Here is a 23,742-nt window from a genome sequence, read left to right on the forward strand (position 1 = left end):
CTACTCATAGTGTCTGGGAGGGTGAGCTGGACTTGAGAGCTGCATATGGTGGAAGTAGCGGTGGACAGGGTGGACTGAGAGAGGGTTGATGATGGTGATGGAGTTGGTGTTCTTTCTGATGGCCTAGAATCAGTCTTTCGTTGATATAACAGTGGGATTCCCTGACTGCTGTGGCCTTGCAACGACACCTCAACATTTGCTGCTGTGCTAACCGGTGGGCTTACAGTGGGGGAAACAATGTAGCGTTGCTGACTACCTTCTTTGTGATCAGTTGCACATGTGGCACTTGAGGTTTGGTGTTGTGTCCACGCTTGCAAGTGCATGCTGGTTAAATGTCTAAGCATGCAACTGGTATTCAAATTTTTCAGATTTTTCCCTCAGCTAAAGGTCTTTGCGCACTTCTTACAGATAACCTTGGCCTGATCATGAGGATTTTGTTCAAAAAACTGCCACACTGCACTCTTCCTACTTTGGCAGACATTTTGCGGCCTAGCACGCTGTGATCTTTTGACCCTCTGGACAAGCTGTCCAGCAACTCTTTTGATGTTTGGAACCTGTCTTTGGAGTGCTCCGGGCCTGCCAGATAACAGCTGTAGCGATGTCGATGTCTGCTGTGGATGCTCCTCATCTGAGCTATTGGAAGCAGCACCCTCTTCCCCCAATGGATGCCAATCTGGGTCAACAACTGGGTCATTCATCACCTCCTCTTCTATGTCATGTGCACCTTTCTCTGTGTCACCGTGTATGGTGGTATAGTGTGCGGGAAGGGGCACCTGAGTCTCATCAGGGTCAAAATCTGGCTCTGTACACTGCGAGGACAATGTAGTGCTCTGAGTGAATGTACCAGCAGAATCATCCATCAGCGGCTGTGCATCAGTGCACTCCATGTCAGATTCATCTTGGCCTGGGTAATTCACCATTTCACTTGATAATCCAGGCATGGTATGTGAAAACAGCTCCATGGAGTAATCAGTAGTATGGCCTGCGTCATCCTTCAATCTTGGTTGGGGTGAAGGACACAAGGAAAGGTGTGGTTCATGAACATGAGCCTCCAATGACGACTCAGTGCTTTTACTTTTTACAACTGAAGAAGAGGAGGCGATAGAGCTGGAGGCTGAGTCAGCAATGTAAGACAAAACTTTTTCCTGATGCTCTGCCTTTAAAAGCGGCTTGCCAACTCCTAGAAAACTAAGCGTTCGAGGCCTTATGTAACCAGACAATGACGCAGGGTCAGCACCTCCTACATTCGGTCCTATTTTGCTCTTGCCACTACCATCAGATCCACCACCAACACCATCATTACCAGCTGCCAACCCCCGCCCAATTCCACGGCCTCTTCCACCAGCCTTCCTCATTTTTGGTAGAAATGTAGACAAAATCCAACAAACTATATAGTAATGTAAAACAAAGTACAAGGTGTCTATAGGACAGGGGAGTTTTAGAATTTCTGCACACACTTGTGGACAGTGGACACTTGTAGATTGTGTGCGGCCCACTGATATCTGAGCGCTATGTGACACGCTCGATGGCACAGCTGCCTGTGACCAAAGTGACGAGAGGATAATGGAGATTTTGAATCTCTGCGTACACTTGTGGACAGTGGACACTTGTGGATTGTGTGCGGCCCACTGATATCTGAGCGCTATGTGACACGCTCGATGGCACAGCTGCCTGTGACCAAAGTGACGAGAGGATAATGGAGATTTTGAATCTCTGCGTACACTTTTGGACAGTGGACACTTGTGGATTGTGTGCGGCCCACTGATATCTGAGCGCTATGTGACACGCTCGATGGCACAGCTGCCTGTGACCAAAGTGACGAGAGGATAATGGAGATTTTGAATCTCTGCGTACACTTTTGGACAGTGGACACTTGTGGATTGTGTGCGGCCCACTGATATCTGAGCGCTATGTGACACGCTCGATGGCACAGCTGCCTGTGACCAAAGTGACGAGAGGATAATGGAGATTTTGAATCTCTGCGTACACTTTTGGACAGTGGACACTTGTGGATTGTGTGCGGCCCACTGATATCTGAGCGCTATGTGACATGCTCGATGGCACAGCTGCCTGTGACCAAAGTGACGAGAGGATAATGGAGATTTTGAATCTCTGCGTACACTTTTGGACACTGGACACTTGTGGATGGTGTGAGGCCCACTGATATCTGAGCGCTATGTGACACGCTCGATGGCACAGCTGCCTGTGACCAAAGTGACGAGAGGATAATGGAGATTTTGAATCTCTGCGTACACTTTTGGACAGTGGACACTTGTGGATTGTGTGCGGCCCACTGATATCTGAGCGCTATGTGACACGCTCGATGGCACAGCTGCCTGTGACCAAAGTGACGAGAGGATAATGGAGATTTTGAATCTCTGCGTACACTTTTGGACACTGGACACTTGTGGATTGTGTGTGGCCCACTGATATCTGAGCGCTATGTGACACGCTCGATGGCACAGCTGCCTGTGACCAAAGTGACGAGAGGATAATGGAGATTTTGAATCTCTGCGTACACTTTTGGACAGTGGACACTTGTGGATTGTGTGCGGCCCACTGATATCTGAGCGCTATGTGACACGCTCGATGGCACAGCTGCCTGTGACCAAAGTGACGAGAGGATAATGGAGATTTTGAATCTCTGTGTACACTTTTGGACACTGGACACTTGTGGATTGTGTGCGGCCCACTGATATCTGAGCGCTATGTGACACGCTCGATGGCACAGCTGCCTGTGACCAAAGTGATGAGAGGATAATGGAGATTTTGAATCTCTGCGTACACTTTTGGACAGTGGACACTTGTGGATTGTGTGCGGCCCACTGATATCTGAGCGCTATGTGACACGCTCGATGGCACTGCTGCCTGTGACCAAAGTGACGAGAGGATAATGGAGATTTTGAATCTCTACGTACACTTTTGGACACTGGACACTTGTGGATGGTGTGAGGCCCACTGATATCTGAGCGCTATGTGACACGCTCGATGGCACAGCTGCCTGTGACCAAAGTGACGAGAGGATAATGGAGATTTTGAATCTCTGCGTACAATTTTGGACAGTGGACACTTGTGGATTGTGTGCGGCCCACTGATATCTGAGCGCTATGTGACACGCTCGATGGCACAGCTGCCTGTGACCAAAGTGACGAGAGGATAATGGAGATTTTGAATCTCTGCGTACACTTTTGGACAGTGGACAATTGTGGATTGTGTGCGGCCCACTGATATCTGAGCGCTATGTGACACGCTCGATGGCACAGCTGCCTGTGACCAAAGTGACGAGAGGATAAGGGAGATTGGATTGCTTTTAAAAAAGCAGTTTGCAGAGCAGTGGGTAAACAGCAATGCCAGCGTGTCAGGAAGCCTTAAAAGGCAGCCCAACACCACTGATACACCACAATATAGCCTCCCCTTGCACTGCACACACAGTGACTTGTGTGTTGTGCAGGCCAAATCGCTAGCAGCAGAAGCAGTTTTTTTGTCTTCTTCCCTGCCTAACGCTCTCCCTACAGAATCAGCAGCAACCTCTCCCTATACTAAGATCGGCAGAAGTAAGATGGCGGTCGGCGTGCACGCCCTTTTATACCCCCTGTGACGCCCACCAAAGCAAGCCAATCACTTGCATGCCCTTCTGAAAGATGGTGGTGACCCGTGCCTATGTCATCACGTTGCCCACAGTCTCCGTGGATCCTGATTGGCTGAAAAAGAGCGCAAAACAAACTTTTGAAACGCGACTTTGGCGCGTAAGTCACCGACCTCGTGGCCGACCTCATCCTAGGGTCGGGTTTCGTTTCATGAAACCCGACTTTGCCAAAAGTCGGCGACTTTTGAATTTTTTCGACCCGTTTCGCTCAACTCTACTCAGAATCCATTTTATCCTGTTGCCCATGTGAAAATGAAAAAAACTGGAGGCTAAAAAATTTTTTTTGCGGAAAAAAAGTACTTTTTTACGGATCAATTTGTGAAGCATCTGGGAGTTAAAAGTGCTCACAATGCATCTAGATAAGTTCATTGGGGGATCTAGTTTCCAAAATGGGGTCACTTGTGTGGGAACTCCAATGTTTAGGCACACAGAGGCTCTCCAAACAAGACATGGCAACCGATAAATATTCCAGCATATTTTCCATTCAAATAGTCAAATGGTGCTCCTTCCCTACTGAGCCGTGCTGTGCGCCCAAATAGTGGTTTATGACCACATATGTGGTATCATTGTACTCGGGAGAAATTGCCCAACAAATTTTAGGTTCCATTTTATCCTGTTACCCATGTTAAAATGAAAAAATTGATGCTAAAAAAATTTTTTGCTGGAAAAATTAAAATGTCCATTTTTTCCTTCCATGTAGCTTTAGTTCCTGTGAAGCACCTAAAGGGTTAATCATCTTCTTGAATGTAGTTTTGAGTAGCTTGAGGGGTGCAGTTTTTAGAATGGTGTCACTTTTGGGTATTTTCGGCCATATAGACTCCTCAAAGTGACTTCAAATGTGAGGTGGTCCCTAAAAAAATGGTTTTGCAAATTTTGTTGTAAAAATGAGAAATTGATGGTCAACTTTTAACCCTTATAACTTCCTATAAAAAAAAAATCTGGTTTCCAAAATTGTGCTGATGTAAAGTAGACATGTGGGAAATTTTATTTACTATTTTGTGTCACATACCTCTTTGGTTTAACAGAAAAAATATTCAAAATTTGAAAATTGCAACATTTTCAAAATTTTTGCCAAATTTCCATTTTTTTTCACAAATAAACACAAAAATTATCGACCTAAATTTACCACTAACATGAAGCCCAACATGTCATCTCAGAATCGCTAGGATCTGTTGAAGCATTCCTGAGTTATTACCTCATAAAGGAATACTGGTCAGAATTGCTAAAAATGGCCTGGTCATTAAGGTCAAAATAGGCTGGGTCATGAAGGAGTTAAGCAACCAACCTTGCATAGTTTTTCCATTGTTTTGAATATTTAACAGCAATCTACAATTTCTGTTCTTTTGCCATTATCAAGTGCAATAAGTCATTTTCTGAAGTCTCCTCCAAGAACTAAAACTTTACCTCCAAAGGGTACTTGATTTTTGTCAGCAACATGTGATGTTATGACATCAGGTGTAAGTCTATGGATGACAGTCAAAACATGGTTTTGTGCCATTGTGCACTCATCAATGATAAAAAGTTTAGTATGTTGTAATTTTTTTGGCAGCATTGGTATCACTTTTAATCCAGGAAACAGAAGTTTCATTGATAGGAATTGGTATGACATAGAGAGAGTGCATTGTTCGTCCTCCTCGTAGCAAGTTAGCCGCTATTCGTGTTTTGGCTGCAGGTGAGACAACATCTCCGTGTCCTCATACATAATTCATGAGTAGATGGTATATATAGGTTTTTCCACTGCCACCAGGGACATCAATAAAGAAGCACTTAGGAATTAATGTGGTGTCTTGTAAAGCTTGAACTGTGGCCTCATAGACAAAACATTGCTCCTGATTCTGAGTTTCTTTCATCTCTGCAGCCCTTGTTAACTCATATTCCTTATCGTACTCATCTTCAGGTTGACTTTTTTTGTTTGCTGGTCGTGGTAAATTGAAATCACCAAAAGACTTCCCATGGATTAGCAGCACATCTTGCACATCTTTCAAAGCATACCCTTCACAATTGATGCAATCTTCTGTGTTATTGTGGTATCTATGACAGTAGTCTTTTAAAAAAATGTTCCTTAAACTCATTCCACAACTCTAGGGGATTAGTAGGTGGGCCGAAAACACAGATGTAAGCAAACATCTCCCGAAGTTGTGTAGGCATGTTCAGAATGGTGGCATCTATTATATTATTTTTCCAGATAATGTCATCTATTAACAATCCTAGTGCTAATGCAGCATCTTTAAATGTTTAATGTGTAACCTTATTTATGGATTTAATGCTGTCAAAACTTGTTGTGCCTTTTTCATGCAATAGTAGCAAACATAAATAATATTGTTCTTGGTCTTTCACACTAACTGTATACATTCTTCCATTTACTTTAACGCTTTGCTGCTTTCCCCATCTGCTACTCACCTTTTATCTCTAACCTCCTCATTTGGCCTTTTGCAGCTTACTAATTCTCCAATGCATGAAGACGGAAACTCCCTCGACTTGGTCTTCTCTCGGCTTTGTGCAGTGGATGATTTTGCAAACTCCCCTCTCCCGCTCTCTGTCCACAACCTTCTTTCATTCTCTATCAAAAACTGCCAGGCTCCTCAGGTAACCCCCACTGTCCATATTTATAGAAACATACAGGCCATTAACACCCAGAAACTTATGAAGAACTTGCAGTCTTCATTGGCCCCTATCTCCTCCCTCTCATGTCCTGATTCTGCACTGAAGCATTACAATGAAACACTTCAAAGTGCCCTGGATGAATTTGCTCCTCCTATACATAGAACACCACAACACAGATGGCGACAACCCTGGCACACCCTGCAAACACGTTTCCTGCAGCGGTGCTCCAGTTGCGCCGAACGTCTGTGGAGAAAATCCAACCTACCCAAAGATTTCATCCATTATAAGTTTATGCTTCGAAAATACAACACTGCCCTTCATCTCTCAAAACAAACCTATTTCAACACCCTCATCACTTCACTGTCCAATAACCCTAAACATATCTTTCACACTTTTCATTCTCTACTCAACCCAAGAGTACAGGCCCCAACCACGGAGTTCGAGCTGACGATCTGGCCAATTACTTCAAAGAAAAAATTGACCAGATCCGACAGGAAATTATCTCCCAATTACCTCATACCATGCACTGTCATCCCTCCCCCACTGCATTTAGCTCACTCTCTGATTTTGAACCAGTCACAGAAGAAGAAGTAAGCAGGCTCCTTGCATCTTCTCGCCCAACCACTTGCACCAGTGACCCATTTCCGTCACATCTACTCCAACCCCTTTCCCCTGCTCTCACCCCTCACCTAACTAAAATATTTAACCTCTCTCTCTCTCTTCTGGTATCTTTCCCTCCTCATTTAAGCATGCCATCATACATCCACTACTTAAAAAACCATCCCTCGACCAAAACTGTGCCGCTAACTATAGCCCTGTCTCTAATCTTCCCTTCATCTCTAAACTCCTGGAACGCCTGGTCCACTCCCATCTTATCTGCTATCTCTTTGATAACTCTCTTCTCGACCCTCTCCAATCCGGTTTCCGCTCTTTACACTCTACTGAAACTGCCCTCACTAAAGTCTCTAATGATCTACTAACAGCTAAGTCAAATGGTCATTACTCCATGCTAATTCTCTTGGATCTCTCTGCAGCATTTGACACTGTGGATCATCAGCTCATCCTCACTATGCTCTGTTCCATTGGCCTCAAGGACACCGTTCTCTCATGGTTCTCCTCCTATCTCTCCGACCGCTCCTTTACTGTATCTTTTGCCGGTTCCTCCTCCTCTCACCTTCCCCTTACTGTTGGGGTTCCTCAAGGATCGGTTCTAGGACCTTTTCTTACTTTTGACTCTGCAAAAACTCTTACTGTTTCTCTTATTCATTCTCGTCTCGACTATTGTAACTCTTCTAATAGGTCTCCCTCTTCCCAAACTATCCCCTCTCCAATCTGACTTGAATGCTGCAGCCAGGATCATATTCCTCAAAAATCGTTACACCGATGCCTCTACCTTGTGCCAGTCATTACACTGGCTACCCATCCACTCCAGAATTCAGTATAAACTTATTACCCTCACCCACAAAGCCCTCCATAGCTCAGCACCACCCTACATCTCCTCCCTTGTTTCAGTATACCACCCTACCTGCGCCCTCCGTTCTGCTGATGACCTGAGGTTAGCATCCTCAATAGTCAGAACCTCCCACTCCCGTCTCCAAGACTTTACACGTGCTGCGCCAATTCTTTGGAATGCACTTCCCAGGTCAATACGAGTAGTCCCCAATCCCTACAATTTTAAGCGTTCCCTGAAAACACATTTATTCAGACTGGCCTACCGCCTCAACACATTAACCTAACTATCCCTGTGTGGCACAGTCAAAAGTTTTACCATAACCCGGTTCCCCGTGTCATGTTCCCACATGCTTTATGCATCTATTAGCCCTCTGTGTCGGTACCGTTACACACTTAACATTATGGCTGGTCCAAACAATCAGGGCAATGGTTACCACCCACCTTTCGTATCTCCCCTTTTTCCCTCATAGATTGTAAGCTTGTGAGCAGGGCCCTCATTCCTCTTGGTATCTGTTATGATCTATGTAATTATTGTTATGCTGTAATGTCTATTGTCTGTACAAGTCCCCTCTGAAATGTAAAGTGCTGCAGAATATGTCGGTGCTATAGAAATAAAATTTATTATTATTTGTCGCTTTCTGGGCTCCCATGTGCCTTGTTTCCAAACATAGTGCTCAGGAATTTCTCGGTAGTAATATTGATGTGCATTTAGGTTGATCTTATTAAGGTTGAAGTACGCCATTAGTGTGGAATTTTTATGGAGCTTTTGTTGAATGTTGTCAATGGGAACGCCTTCATGAAAATATAGTGGCTGAGAGTTAGGCAGGTGTACTGCTAGGCGAATGATGGCATGAGATTGTTTATGCATTGGGTCAGCAAATATTCTCCCTGCAGCTTCTGGTGCACTGACATATCTCAAATCGACAAATCGGTTTGTTTAATCATATTTGATGTCTCTTTGAGCTATTTCAATATTAGCTTTGTCGTGTTCTTTGTATAAATATTTAAACAAATAGTTAACGCTTTGGATAGAGGCACAAATTTTCACATTAATGAGGCAGTTGTATTTTTTGAGCAAATATGGGTTGTATGGAACAACCCATGAATTATCACTTGTTTTTGAATGATGGTCGTAGGTTCTCCCAATGTTTCTCCGGTAACTTGGATGGCCATCCTTTTGCTTGACAGTATATTCTTGATATTTTTTGGGAAACCTTTGGTACACTTCCCATTATCCATACAGGGAGAGTTAGGATTGGCTTCTCCACAGGGACCATGAATCATAGTATAAAAGGAAAAAGATAGCCAGCTCACCTGTCGGCATGTGTTGTGGGAAGCACACACCACATGCAGTCCTCACGTAGTAGTCAGAACAAAGTGGAAAAAAGGTTCAACTTCACAAAAAGTCCAATTTATTATATAAAGTAGAGTCCAAAACAGTAAAATTTACATGAGTAACAAATAGGCTACGATTTTGGAACAAAAAGCTTGTTCTTTTTCAGAGCACATACCCATCACTTGGGTATTCCAATATGGCTGTCGGCATACTTACGGTCAGCGAGGTGAATTATGGGATTCGAGGACATCCAGACGGAAGTGGATGATGGACAATTTAAGGCAATTATAAATATAGAAGATGGATTTAAAAAAAAACATTTTGGTACTATGGGTTAAATTTTATTTTCTATAACTCTAAAGCTTGGTGTGACAATTAGTGAAAAGTAACTGCAGCTGGATCTGTGTCAGGGTCTGCTCACACATTGCAATTTGTTGCAGAAACTATCATCAGCAAAGTTCTCACTATGAGAACTACACTAAATCACTAAGGGTATGTGCACATGTTGGAGATTTGTCTGCAGAATTTGCATCTCTTGCCAGAAAACACAGGTAAGAATCTGAGCATTTTTGATGCGGTTTTGTGCGGATTTTCATGTGTTCTTTTCCTGCAGATTTGTCTTTGTTTTTGTAAGCTAAATAAAGATGTTATTTAACAAAAAAAATTGTAATGTCATTTTTTTTCCAACCTCTTATTTTGCATGTTCCATTACACACACAGATAGATCAATAGATAGATTGATCTATCAATAGAGCGATAGATAGATCCATATATCTATAGATAGATAGACATATCTATAGATAGATAGATATTTCAATGTAAAGCGAAAAAAGAAGAAATATGCAGCACTCACCGATATAGCTGAAAAACTGTGCGTCTTTATTTCACATAAATTCCATCAATAGATGTGTGGACATGCAGGACATTAGAGGAATGCTAGGGGAGGGAGGTGCCGGACAACGGCCGTTTCGCAATTACTCGCTTCTACGGGTCTAGGTGAGGGGATTAGCTAAAGGTCATTTCCTTTATAGAACCACAGACTTTACTAATTAACATACATAATGAGTTGTGAAACAAACATTTACAAAAAAATATAGTTATACAATATACAGAGTGCAAGATACTAGTAAAGAATAAATCTTTCCATATCAATTTACAAGATAATCTGTATTTTTACAAAATCATAGGAAGATTATAATCTAAATAACTTTACATACAATTTTTTATATAACATTTTTTATAAAAATACTGATAGATCGATCCGGTCATTTAGTCCCAAAGGACCTTGTGCGTTTGCTTTCAGGATCCATTTTGCTTCTTGTTGCAATAAAGCTTTGCCATGGTTGCCTCCTTGTTGTGGAAAATTGACCTTTTCAATCCCTGCAAAACTCAAAATTTCTGGGTTAGCTTTATGCACATTTTGAATATGCTTGATTAATCGCAGTGAGCCCTTTCCTGATGTAATAGATCTATAGTGTTCACCAAAACGTATCGTAAGTGGTCTTTTAGTTTTTCCAGTATAAAAATAACTGCATGGACAAAAAATAATATAAACCACAAATTTAGTTTGACAAGAAATGTAGTTTTGTACCTTATGTTCAATAGAGCCAAAATGTATAGAATTCCCTGTCAGATGAAGATGACAGTATTTGCAGTGACCACATTTATAATTTCCTTTTATTGATAAATCTCATAGCCAATTTTTTTGAGGGGGACGAAGTCTATGATGTACTAATAAGTCACCTATATTATGTGCCCTCTTATATGCAAATTGTGGAACTAGTTTGCCATCTGTGTGTAAGGTTTTTTCTGCATCAATGAGATTTTTCTCACTGCTGCATGTATTGCTCTATCCATTGCACTATGTTTGAAACAAAAAATAAATTTTTTTGCAGGTTTGACTACACTATTTAATTTTTTAGTCCTTTCCTTTAGTAAATCCATTTGAGAAAATTTTTTTACCCTTTCATTTGTTTCATTTAATAAAGTCATAGAATATCCCCTTTGCAAAAAACATTGTTTCAGCTCAGAAATTTGTTCATTACAAATGGTTTCATCATTATTCAGTTTTCTTACTCTTAGCATTTGACTATATGGAAGTCCCTTTTTAGTGTGTAATGGATGAGCGCTCTTATAATGTAAGTAATTATTTGTTGCGGTTTCTTTTCTAAACACTTCTGTTTTTAAAGAGCCATTTTTTATTTTAAATTTGACATCAAGAAAATCTATTGTGTTTCCACCAAAGGAAAATGTGAAGCGCATGTTGTCACTGTTCACATTGTTCATTGTTTCATTGGCAACCACATTTCTCCTTTACATCTATTAATGGGTTAATGTCACCTTTGCATTGTAAAGTGACATTAAGCCCAGTTAGTAATAGAGAGATGTCAATAAGGTACCTATCCATTACTAATCCTACTGTTTTTTAGGGTTTAATAAACACACACAACCAGAAAAAAGTATTTTAATGAAATAAAACACTACACAGTTTTCCCATTTTATTGTATGTCAATCCATGTGATGTCCTCGATCTACTGAAAAAAAAAAATAAACAAAGAAATACTCCCTGTTCTGGCGTAGTCCATTTAATAACATAATGTCCCACAATATTCTCCCATATACAGATATCACATCAGGAGATGTGACCTCTCTACAGGGCTTCCAGTGACACACTGATAGGAGACAATGGTTTATGCAGTGCATCACTGAGGTTACCTGAGTTTAGGCTCTCACTTTACAGCAATGCTGCATGAGAATTAGGGTTAAGGTTGGGGTTAGGGTTACAGGATCTCTATCCTGGTGGCGGAGGGATACACAGCATCCTCCGCCTGTCAGTTCATGGCGGTAGCCCCTATAGAGCACTGACATCACCCGATGTCAGTGTTCTACATGGGAGATCATCGTGGGACACTCGTTATTAACTGAACTACAGTGGAAAGGTAAGTATAGGTTGGTTTATTATTTTTATTAGGAGATTGAGGGTTTCGGGGACTAGGTGATTGATGAGTATGTACTCTGTTATTTGCTGTATTTACTGTCTGTAATGTATGTATATATGTACTGTAAGTTCTATATTTTTATATTTTTTACACTTGACACGCATTGTCTGATGGGACTACTTTCCCATCATCGGCAATGCAATAGTTCCATCAGACAATGGCTGCACAGCAGACACACACAGCCCCGCAGACCTACACACAGCCCCGCTGACCCCCACACACAGACACATATTCACCTAGACACCGGCACACACACATACCTGCACAACCCTGCACACATACATGCACATAGCTCCGCCTACACTCCACCCACACACTTCTCTCCTCCCGATCTGCAGCATTTCTAGCACCCACATCCGCAGCAAATCCGCAGATCTTTTTTACATCTGCAGTTTTGCTGCCGATGTGCCTGACTCAATGGAAGTCAATGGGTGCAGAAAAGCTGCAGATCCGCAAAAAGAATTGACATGCTGCGGAAAAAAAAGGCTGCATTTCTGCACAGCTTTGTCCACAGCATGTGCACAACAAATCTCCATTTCCCATAGGTTTATATTAACTGTGCACTACACTGCGGATTTTATGTGAATCCGTGTGGCAAAAATGCTGCTGAACGTGTGCACATAGCCTAAATATACTACTCAAAAAATAAAGGGCACAGTATTTTTTGAGCAGTATAGTTCAGATTGCGATGACAATTTCTTTCCTGTCCTCATCAGCTTTTAATCCCCTCCTGACATGCGCCATATATATAAGGTCCCGCAGGAGCTGCGTTCTTGCAAATAACAGTGTATATATATATATGGCGCCATGATTGTGTAGCCACGATCAACTGCAGGTGTGAGCTTAACATCAGAGCTGACACCCTTGCAGAAACGCCCTTGATAGCACTGATCATGGGCGTTTAACTCCTCTTATGCCGCTATCAATAGTGACAGCTACATCACATGGCAAAGGAAAGGGGTCTTTCTGTGATGCCGTCTGCACAACACAATGCGATTGCATTATGCCGGTGGTCTCCATGGTGACCTACAGCCGAAATATGACAGCATGGTTGCCCAGGGTCAGTGGCCTGTCAGCTCATGCTGAGAACAATAGCTGACACACCTCCTCCTGGCAAGTCAGACATGAAGGCATGTCAGTTTGAAGTTGATGTACCATTCTGGGACAATGTAAAAAAAGTTGATAAAAATTGTAAATTTTTTTAAAAAATTTACAAAATAAAGAACAAAAAAAATATTAATCCAATGAATACATTTATTTATGTAAACAAAAGTACACATGTTTGGCATCGCCACATCCGGAACGACCAGACCTGTACAAATGTCAAAAAAGTTAACCTCCTCAATGAACATAAAAAAAAATACATAAAAGACAAGGCAAAAAACTATGCTTTATCAAAAGAATGCAGAACAAAAAGTGGAATGAAGCATGATAAAAAGGTTAATGTAAAAAAATGGTATCTTAAAACGTTATCTTATCCCACAGAAAGCAAGCCACCATACAACTCTTACAGCGGAAAAATAAAAAAGTTATAGATCTTAGAATAGAGCAATGCAAAAATAATTATTTTTTTATAAAATAGTTTTTACTGTGTAAAAACACCAGAGCATAAAAATATTACTGTTATCAAATATTTCAATTTTTGGTTCTGCTTACGATCTCCGATTCTGCAATATTCGCCAATTTATTCATCAAATATTGACCAAACATAGCTGAACACCATTAAAGTCAATGAGAGTCAAAAACAAAGCATACACATCTTCAAACGTTTCCAAAAGCTATAAAAACATATCAAATTAGGGGCAGACACCAGGAAAGTGGCCTCACAGTACAAATTTTAGAATGGCACAGCAGCAATCAGTCATGCATGAGGTATCAGGGTCTGGGCCAGCATTTACAGCTTTGAATTGAAGTTCAAATTAAGATGAGATGGGTGAAGGATCAATGTACACCTGCTGTGCTGGGAGCCCTGATACCACATGCAACAGCTCAACCTGCTTTGATGCTCAGCCACACTCAGGTGGCACAACTATCAGTTTCATAGACTACTATTGTCAGAAAAATGTAAGGATTCCGACATGGGTAGTTGATTCAAAGGTACTGGAGGCCTGCCAGTCTCGGAGGCCTACTGATACAGGCATCTTGAGTGAAGGAGGCCCAACCAAGAGTCAACATATTTCCAAAAAGTAGTGGCAGACACCAGCAAAGTTGCATTAATTTCACCAGAGTACCAATATTATCATAGGTCTCAACGCATCTTCCACTACAGAAAACACAGCAGATGGAGACCCAATCAGGAGTCTTCAAATTTAACCTCTTAGAATCATAGAATCATAGAATCATAGAATCGTAGAGTTGGAAGGGACCTCCTGGGCCATCTGGTCCAACCCCCTGCTCAAAGCAGGATTCGCTAAATCATCCCAGTCAGATGTCTGTCCAGCCTCTGTTTGAAGACTTCCATTGAAGGAGAACTCACCAATTCTCGTGGCAGCCACTCATTGATCACTCTAACTGTCAAAAAGTTTTTTCTAATATCTAATCTGTGTCTCCTCCCATTCAGTTTCATCCCATTGCTTCTAGTCTTTCCTTGTGCAAATGAGAATAAAGATGATCCTTCTACAATGTGACAGCCCTTTAGATATTTGTAGACAGCTATTAAGTCTCCTCTCAGTCTTCTCTTTTGCAAACTAAACATTCCCAAATCCTGCAACCTTTCCTCATAAGACAGGGTTTGCAGACCGGTCACCATTCTGGTCGCTCTTTTCTGAACTTGCTTCAGTTTGTTGATGTCTTTTTTAAAATGTGGTGCCCAAAACTGGACACAATTTTCCAGATGAGGTCTGACCAAAGAGGAGTAGAGGGAAATAATGACTTCACGTGATCTAGACTGTATGCTTCTGTTAATACATCCTAGAATTGCATTTGCCTTTTTGCTGCTGCATCACACTGTTGACTCATATTCAGTCTGTGATCTATTAGTATACCCAAGTCTTTTTCACATGTGCTGTCACTTAGCCCTATTCCTCCCATTCTATATATGCTTTTTTCATTTTTATTGCCCAGATGTAGTACTTTGCATTTCTCCCTGTTAAAAACCATTCTGTTAGTTGCTGCCCACTTCTCCAGTTTATTTAAATCTTTTTGAATCCTCTCTCTCTCTTCTCTAGTATTAGCTATCCCTCCTAGCTTTGTGTCATCAGCAAATTTAATCAGTTTACCCTCAATTCCTTCATCTAAATCGTTGATAAAGATGTTGAACAATACAGGGCCCAGGACAGAGCCCTGTGGTACCCCACTTGAGACATTCTTCCAACTGGATGTGCAGCCATTTACGACCACTCTTTGGGTCCGATCACTAAGCCAGTTATGAATCCACCTAACAGTTGCCTTGTCCATTCCATACTTAGTCATTTTTTCAATAAGGATTGTATGAGAGACTTTGTCAAATGCTTTGCTGAAGTCAAGATATACTATATCTACAGCATTTCCTTGATCCACCCAATCAGTGATACCGTCATAGAAGGAAATTAAGTTAGTCTGACATGACTTATTAGTTACAAACCCATGCTGACTCTGTTTAATCACTTCATTCTTATCCAGGTATTGACATACATGTTGTTTAATAATTTGTTCAAAGATCTTTCCTGGTATAGAAGTCAGACTCACCGGCCTATAGTTGCCTGGGTCCACCTTCTTCCCCTTTTTGAAGATAGGAACAACATTTGCTCTTCTCCAGTCTTCTGGCACTTCTCCTGTTCTCCAAGAATTTTCAAAGATTATGGAGAGGGGTTCAAAAATTTCTTCTGCTATCTCCTTCAGTACTCTGGGTGTAATTCATCTGGACCTGGAGACTTGAATTCATTTAGGTTAGCTAAGTGTTTCCTCACTATCTTTCTGTTTATAGATATCCTGGATTCTTCTATTCCCTTAATAGGACAGTGAATAACAGTTGATGTTACATTTCCTTTCTGAGAGAAAACAGATGCAAAATAGGAATTTAAAAGTTCAGCCTTCTCAACTTCCTGTCTTACCATTTCATCATTTTCATCCTGTAAAAATCCTATAGCATCTTTGACTTTTCTTTTACTTTACATATCCCCAAAATCCTTTATTATTGCTTTTGACATCTCTTGCAAGCCTCAATTCATTTTCAGCTTTAGATAATATGATTTGTGCCCTGCAGGTTCTGCAGACAGCATTATATTCTTCTTTAGATATGCCTCCCTCTTTCCATTTTATAAACATTTTTTTCTTCCTTTTTAGCATGTGCTTATGTTCTGTGTTCATCCATCCTGGTTTCCTTAGATGCTTCCTATTCTTCCCTCTTTTCGGAATTGTTAACAACTGTGCTTTGAGAATTTCATTTTTCAAGATTTCCCATCCTTCCTGGACATTTTTGTCTTTAAGGATATCCAGCCATTGGATCCCTGCAATTCTCTTTCTGAGTCCCTTAAAATCTGCCTTTCTGAAATCTAATCTTGACGTCTGAGTCTTCACAGGTCTTCCGCCTCTAGTTATCCAAAATTCTAAAATAGCATGGTCGCTACCTCCTAGGGTCCCAGCCACTTTTACCTCCTCAACCATTTCCTCCCTGTTTATAAGGATTAGATCCAAGGTAGCAGTTTCCCTTGTTTTCTCCCTTACCTTTTGGAAGATAAAGTTGTCAGCAAGAGAGGATAAGAATTTCGTTCACCTGTTAGTTTTGCCTGAGAGAGATTCCCAACAAATGTCTGGATAGTTGAAATCTCCCATGACAACTATGTCATATTTTTTGGAGAACTTGGCCATTTGATGCATAAAGAGTTCATCCATATCTTCAGCTTGCACAGGCGGCCTGTAGTAAATGCCTACAATGGTGTCCTTTCCATTGTTCTGTCCTTGTATTCTTACCCAAACAGTTTCCACAGAACTCACAGTCTCTGAAGCTTCAATCTCTGTGCAGATATACACGTTTCTAACATACAATGCGACACCTCCTCCTCGTTTATCAAGTCTGTTTCTTGCAAATAAGTTGTATCCTTCTAGTCTTGTATTCCATTCATGTGTATTGTCCCACCAAGTTTCAGTGATTCCAATGACATCATATTTCTTTTCCTGTGTTAGTAGTTCCAATTCTCCTTGTTTGTTGCCCATTCTTTGTGCATTAGTATAGAAACATTTTAGTTTGTGATTGGTTTCTCTTTCTCAAATATTTTTATTAATTAGATTCTTTCGTCTTTGTTCTTCCTTTCCACTTCTAATAGCAGAGTTCTCAATAGCATTTGTCAGGTGTATGGCTTTTTCTGGTCTTTTGCTTCCCTTCCCATGTTGTTCTAGTTTAAAGCTCTCCTTACAAGTGTAGCAAGGCGACTTCCAAATACATGCTTTCCAGTCTTCGTAAGGTGCACCCCATCTCTAGCAAGTAGTCCATCGTATAAGTAGTTCACTCCGTGATCCAGAAATCCAAATCGTTGCTGACGGTACCATCGACGTAGCCAGTTGTTCACCTGCAGAATCTTATTCCACCTCCTTGTTCCATGGCCATCCACTGGGAGGATGGAAGAGAAGACCACCTGCGCTCCCAGTTCTTTCACTTTCTTGCCTAAGTCTTCAAAGTCTCTGCAGATGGTTTCCAGGTCGTTTCTTGCAGTGTCATTTGTCCCCACATGTAGTAGCAGGAATGGGTAGTCATCTGTAGGTCTGAAGAGTCCTGATATCCTGTCAGACACATCTTTAATTTTTGCAACTGGAAGACAGCACATTTCTCTTGAAGTTATATCCGGTCTGCAGATAGCGGCCTCTGTTCCTCTCAACAGGGAATCCCCCATGACCACCACTCTCCGCTTCTTCTTCACAACATTTTTCTTTCTCCATCCAGGAGGACTCTGAAGGTTGCTGTTTGTTGGCAAAGTCTTATCCTGATGTATTTCTTCATCATTTTCCTGCGTGAGAGCCTGGTACTGGTTTCTGAGCAGTATGGGTGCTGACTGCCTCCTGATCCTCCTGCTTCTCTGGGTCACATGTCTCCATTCCTCTGTTTCTTCAGGTGCACTTGGAATTTCTTCTCTTTCTGTAACATGAAGTGATAATTCTGCTCTGTCCAAGAACTCTTCACCTTCTCAACATGCAATGTACATGTCCTACTTTGTGGGACCTGCGCTTCCGCAAACAGCAGTACATGTATTGCAGGCATGATTGAGCAGCCTCATGCTGAGTGCTGCTGTGATCATGTCTAGGTGAGCTCTGTGTGAGAGCTGACAACCCACAGCAATGCCCAGAATCAGTGCTAGCACTGAATGCGGGCATTTAACCAATCTGTTGCCGCTGTCAGTAGTGACAGAGGCATAGATGAGCATTGTGCAATGAATGAGTTCCCTGTGTGCTTCCATCAGGAAAATGCAATGCGATTGCATTGTCTGGTGGTCTCCATAGAGACCCCCAGCTGCAAGATGGCTGCAGGGTCTTTCGGGGTCCTGCAGGGAAGGTGACCTGTGAGCGCCTGCTGAGAGCAGATGCTGACATGTCTCCTTCCCTGCCTGTCAGATGCTGATGTGATACTCTGCAGTACAGAGTATCAAATCAGCAATCTTACCACATACAGTGATGTCCCAGAATTAAAAAATGGATTATATTTTATTATTAATACCTACATGCTTACATTATTATAATGCCAACATGTGATTTTGGGACTATTAGTGATGGGTGGACTCGCATAGTAAAGTTTGATATCCGTACCAAACACCTACTATTCAGGGTTGGATCCCAAACAGGGATTTCTCCAGGAAATGAGTGCCACTGTTCGGTTCTGGCACCCCAAAAATCAAGTGTTTCCAATGCTGTCATCTGCATTGACAGTGCGAGAAGCACTGATGGCTCTGATGGACAGCAAGTTTATTATCGCCGATCTTAGAGCTGCGTGAGCCAGCAGCTATGACCAGCGGTAAAAAGTTTACTGCCTGTCATAGAGGTGTCGGCCCGAAGAGTGAGTACTGCTCCCTTCAGCATACGCCTGCTATTGCTGATAGCAGGCACCACTGCTGTGAGTATACATCAGCTGGCGCCTGCACTATAAATAAATAATAAAGTGACTAGGGGTCAGTTCTATTTTTGATACCCAGCATGGCAAAACTGACAGCTGTGGGCTACAAACCTCAGCTATCAGCTTTATCATGGCTGGTTATCAAGAATATATAGTTCCCCACACCATTTTTTTAAATTATTTAAATAAAAAATAACAGTGTGCTACTCCCCATTTTTGACAACCAGCCAAGCTAATCAGTGATGTCAGACATAGCCTGTTGGCAGTAGGACTCACATCAGTCGATTTCTCTGTGATCGGCAGTAAACATTTTACTGCTCGTCACAGTTGCTGGCTCACACAGCTCTCTGATCGGGGGGTAATAATCTTACTGCCGATCAGGTAGTGTTTGCTGCGCTGCCATGCAGATGACAGCAAGGCAAACAACAGGTTTTCAGGCACTCCATTCATCTGAATAGGGTCCGGGTTTGGTTTCGGATACTTTTCTGGTACCCAAAACAAATTATTTTTAATTGCTCGGCTGAACTCGCCGGAACCAACATCCAGGGGTTAACTCAACACTACAAAATATTGAATGGAAAAACTACATTCATCAAAGTTTGTAATAAATCCTATCACAGGAGAAATATATTTCTTTCCTCACTTGTGAGCCACTTTTTCCCTTTCACTCCTAGCTACAGAAACTTAGCATCCACTCTGAAAAAAACAGCTCAACTCTGTTTTGCTCAGATAAGACAGATTGCCAGCAAAGTGAAGTGTCAGATACGCTTCCAATTCCAATTCCCAAGAACAGGGAGGAAACAAGCAGAAGGAGACACAGACAGATCATTTCATGCTATGCTTTCTAAAGCCATCCATGAAGTTGTTCTTGCATCAGAATACCTGGCCAGAACACCAAACCTCTCAACAAAAGCTTACTGGCTTTTAGGCAAATATAAAACAGTTAACAGAGTTTGAAACAGGTCTTCTGATACAAAAATGTTTTGTATTTTATGTGTGAAACAGGTCTTCCAAGTCTTTTATCTCATACAAAAGCTTTGCTTCTCATCTAATACTGCTGTGGAACGTCCACCATGTTGCTGCTATATTTATGTCTCCTCTCACCACCTCATAGTCAATTGTAAGTTAAGATATAGAGCCTGCAGATGTAAAATGCAGGATATGTCATTTAATGGCCATAAATAGTTATTTTTCATGTACACATTCCATACAATTTATTCCAAAAAAATACTTTAAAGTAAAGGTATCCATTAATTTTTAAAATGAACATTCACATTTAAGGCACTTATAGTATTTCCACAGGAAATCAGAATTCCACTTGTGAAAAAGACGTCCTTTGACATCATTCCACTTGTGAAGGTGACCAGTAGTATCTGCCTCCAATGAAAGAATAAAAAGGCTTTCACCATCTAGAATTTATGAAAAGAGCCAAGCAAGAAGTGAGACCCCAACCATTCATAACTAAGAATTGCCTTGCTTAACTTATGGCACATACTAATATACTGTATATCAATAAACAAATATAGCTGATACTCATTTTACTGAACATATTTTGCCTTTTATTTTGCAATAAATGAAGGTGCACTTTTACTATAAATTCTAGCAATACATAATAATTCTTCAGTATTTTCCAATTTTTAAAATGTCTTACCTCTTTTAAAATTCAACTGCAGCTAATATAATTAACTTTTAACCCACTGGGCATGACAAGAAGAAATTATGCAAAATATAAAGACGAGACAAGAGGTTCATAAGGTGTAATCTGCTTCCCTGACTGCCAGTTGACAGATGATTATCCTGTAATGCAAGCCATGTAAAAAATGTAGAAGATGTCATGCCTTAATAAAGCAAGCACTGCATAAAGAAACAACCTAGTGCTTATGAATTTGGAATAAAAATGGTATTTATGGTATCTTTCCAGCATGATCCTGGCTGAGTCTTGCTGGACAGTAATTTGCTGTCATAAAAATGAGATCACAGACCTATTCCTCACAATTTCAGTGGCCTTTTTTACCAATCAATGTCATAAATGTTAGGCAAAAAATATTACAAGCATATAATTCATAAAGCAATCATAAGCTGGAGTTTGTCTAGTGTCTGTAATGTAGAAAAAACTCTACAACCTCCACGGCTTTAAATAAATAAAACCTTTTGTCAATTTTTAAAAGGATAATTAAGCTTAATATAGACTTTCAACAGACCATTAAAAGTGTGAGAACTAATATTATCTGTTATCATTCAGATCAAGCATGGCACACAACTAGACAACTAAATTCTATACTACATCTAGAGCTCTTTAAAGTTCAGATCAAGTAACTGCAACCAGTTGGTTGTGTAGGTGCCATAAAGGAATGAGCCAAAACAGCAATTAAATATTTCGCACAATAAATTGCTCAATTTGTATGGAGTCCAGTGAAATAAAATAATAAGTAGGCAACCTGTCCAGAGCTGTTTTGAATTAACTGAATCCTAACTCTCCAATATTCATTTTCCATGCATATGCCCAATAAAGAAATCTACATCTTCCAAAGCAAAAATGCTGATTGGCGTAGGGATCCATTCTCTAACATTGATCAGTTAAAAACTTCAATTACTAAGTATTAGTGATGAGTGTTGAGTGAACTATTCTGATTCGGGAAAATCGGCACAAATAAATGCTAATATCCGTGTATTCGTACCAAACTTTGAATCCAAAGCAAGTCAGTGGGAAAGCCGAATATTTTTCTGCTGGAGCCAACAAACAGGTATAGGGGCATGAGAATAAGCTGAGATGGATGAGAATGTGTTAAAATAAATGGAAACAGCATGGAGAAGATTCCTGCATGCCTTTCTGACTCACATGTGGTAACTGGGAATAATGTTGTCAGACTATGGCACCAGTATTATGGATTTATAAGAAGACCTACCAAACCATAACTAATTTTTTTAAAGGGAAAAATGCAAAGAAACAATTTTTCCATCATACTTACATGCATATAATGCAAAATAGAAATAAAAAAGATAAAATTATACCTTCCCTTTACCATATATTCACAAGGAGCATATTGGCTTTAGTTTTTCCTCTTACAATTGTGAGAGTCCTCACTCCTACATTTGAGAGGTCCCTACCTTATTCAAAATTGTTAGATAGACAGTAGAATACATATTCCCTATCACTTTACAATGCGAGCTAAAACGTACCCATTTGAATATTGGGCTTCGCCTGCCACGAACATCACATTCAATGCATTGTCATTACATGGCCCTTGCTTGACATTTTCAGAGGGCCAGCAGGTGCTGTGAAACCTTTCTTTAGGAAGGACCCCCTGTATCATACATTTGGGATGGCTCTCATTCCTACATTTGGGAAATCCCTCCCTCTTTCAAAATTGTTAGGTAGATAATAGAATACATATTCATTATCATTTTACAATGCCATCTAAAATATGCCCCTTTGCTCAGTATTGAGTAGAAGCACCCTTTTGAGCTAGTAGAGCCATGAGTCTTCTTGGGAATGATGCAACAAGTTTTTCACACCTGGATTTTGGGATCATCTGCCATTATTCTGGGCAGATCCTGTCACATTCTGTCAGGTTAGATGGTGAACATTGGTGGACAGCCATTTTCATGTCTCTCCATAGATGCTCAATTGGGTTTAGGTCAGGGCTCTGGCTGGGCCAATCAGGAATGGCTACAGAGTTGTTCTAAAGCCACTCCATTGCTATTTTAGCTGTGTGCTTAGGGTCTTTGTTTTGTTGGAAGATGAACCTTTGGCCAAGTCTGAGGTCTAGAGTACTCTGGAAGAGGTTTTCATCCAGGATATCTGTGTACTTGGCCGCATTCATATTTCCTTAAATTGCAACCAGCCATCCTGTCCCTGCAGCTGAAAAACACCTCCATAGCATGATGCTGCCACAACCATGTTACCCTGTTGGGATTGTATTGGGCAGGTGATGTGCAGTGGCTGGTTATCTCCACATTATCTCTGCATTGATAGTTGACTTTGTGAAACTTTCTCCCATCTCTGTACTGCATCTGTGGAGCTCAGCCACCAAGGCTGTTCTCCCACGATTGCTCAATTTGGCTGGACAGCCAGGTCTAGAAAGACTTCTGATGGTCCCAAACTTCTTCCATTTAAGGATTATGGAGGCCACTGTGCTCTTAGGAACCTTGAGTACTGCAGAAATTCTTTTGTAACCTTGGCCAGATATGTACCATGCCACAATTCTGTCTCTGAGCTCCTTGGCCAGTTCCTTTGACCTCATGATTCTCATTTGGTTTGACATGCACTGTGAGCTATGAAGTCTTATATTGACAGGTGTGTTCCTTTACAAATCAAGTCCTATCAGTTTAAATAAACACACCTGGACTCCAATGAAGGAGTAGAACCTTCTTGAGAAGGATGTGAAGGATCACAAAGAAATAGAGAGTATGTGACTTAAATATGTGTGTCTGAGCAAAGGGTCTGAATACTTATGACCGTGTGATATTTCAGTTTTTGTTTTTTATTAAATTTGCAAAAAATTCTACACTTCTGCTTTTTTTCAGTCAAGATGGGGTGCAGAGTATACATTAATGAGAAAAAAATGAACTTTTTGAATTTACCAAATGACTGCCATGAAACAAAAAGTGTGAAAAATTTAAAGGGGTCTGAATACTTTTCAACTTTTCATACCCACTGTATATTAAAATATTAAGATGAGCTTTT

Source organism: Dendrobates tinctorius, unplaced genomic scaffold (assembly GCF_039654945.1).
Source record: "Dendrobates tinctorius isolate UK_male_01 unplaced genomic scaffold, ASM3965494v1 ptg000040l, whole genome shotgun sequence".
Lineage (NCBI taxonomy): Eukaryota > Metazoa > Chordata > Amphibia > Anura > Dendrobatidae > Dendrobates > Dendrobates tinctorius.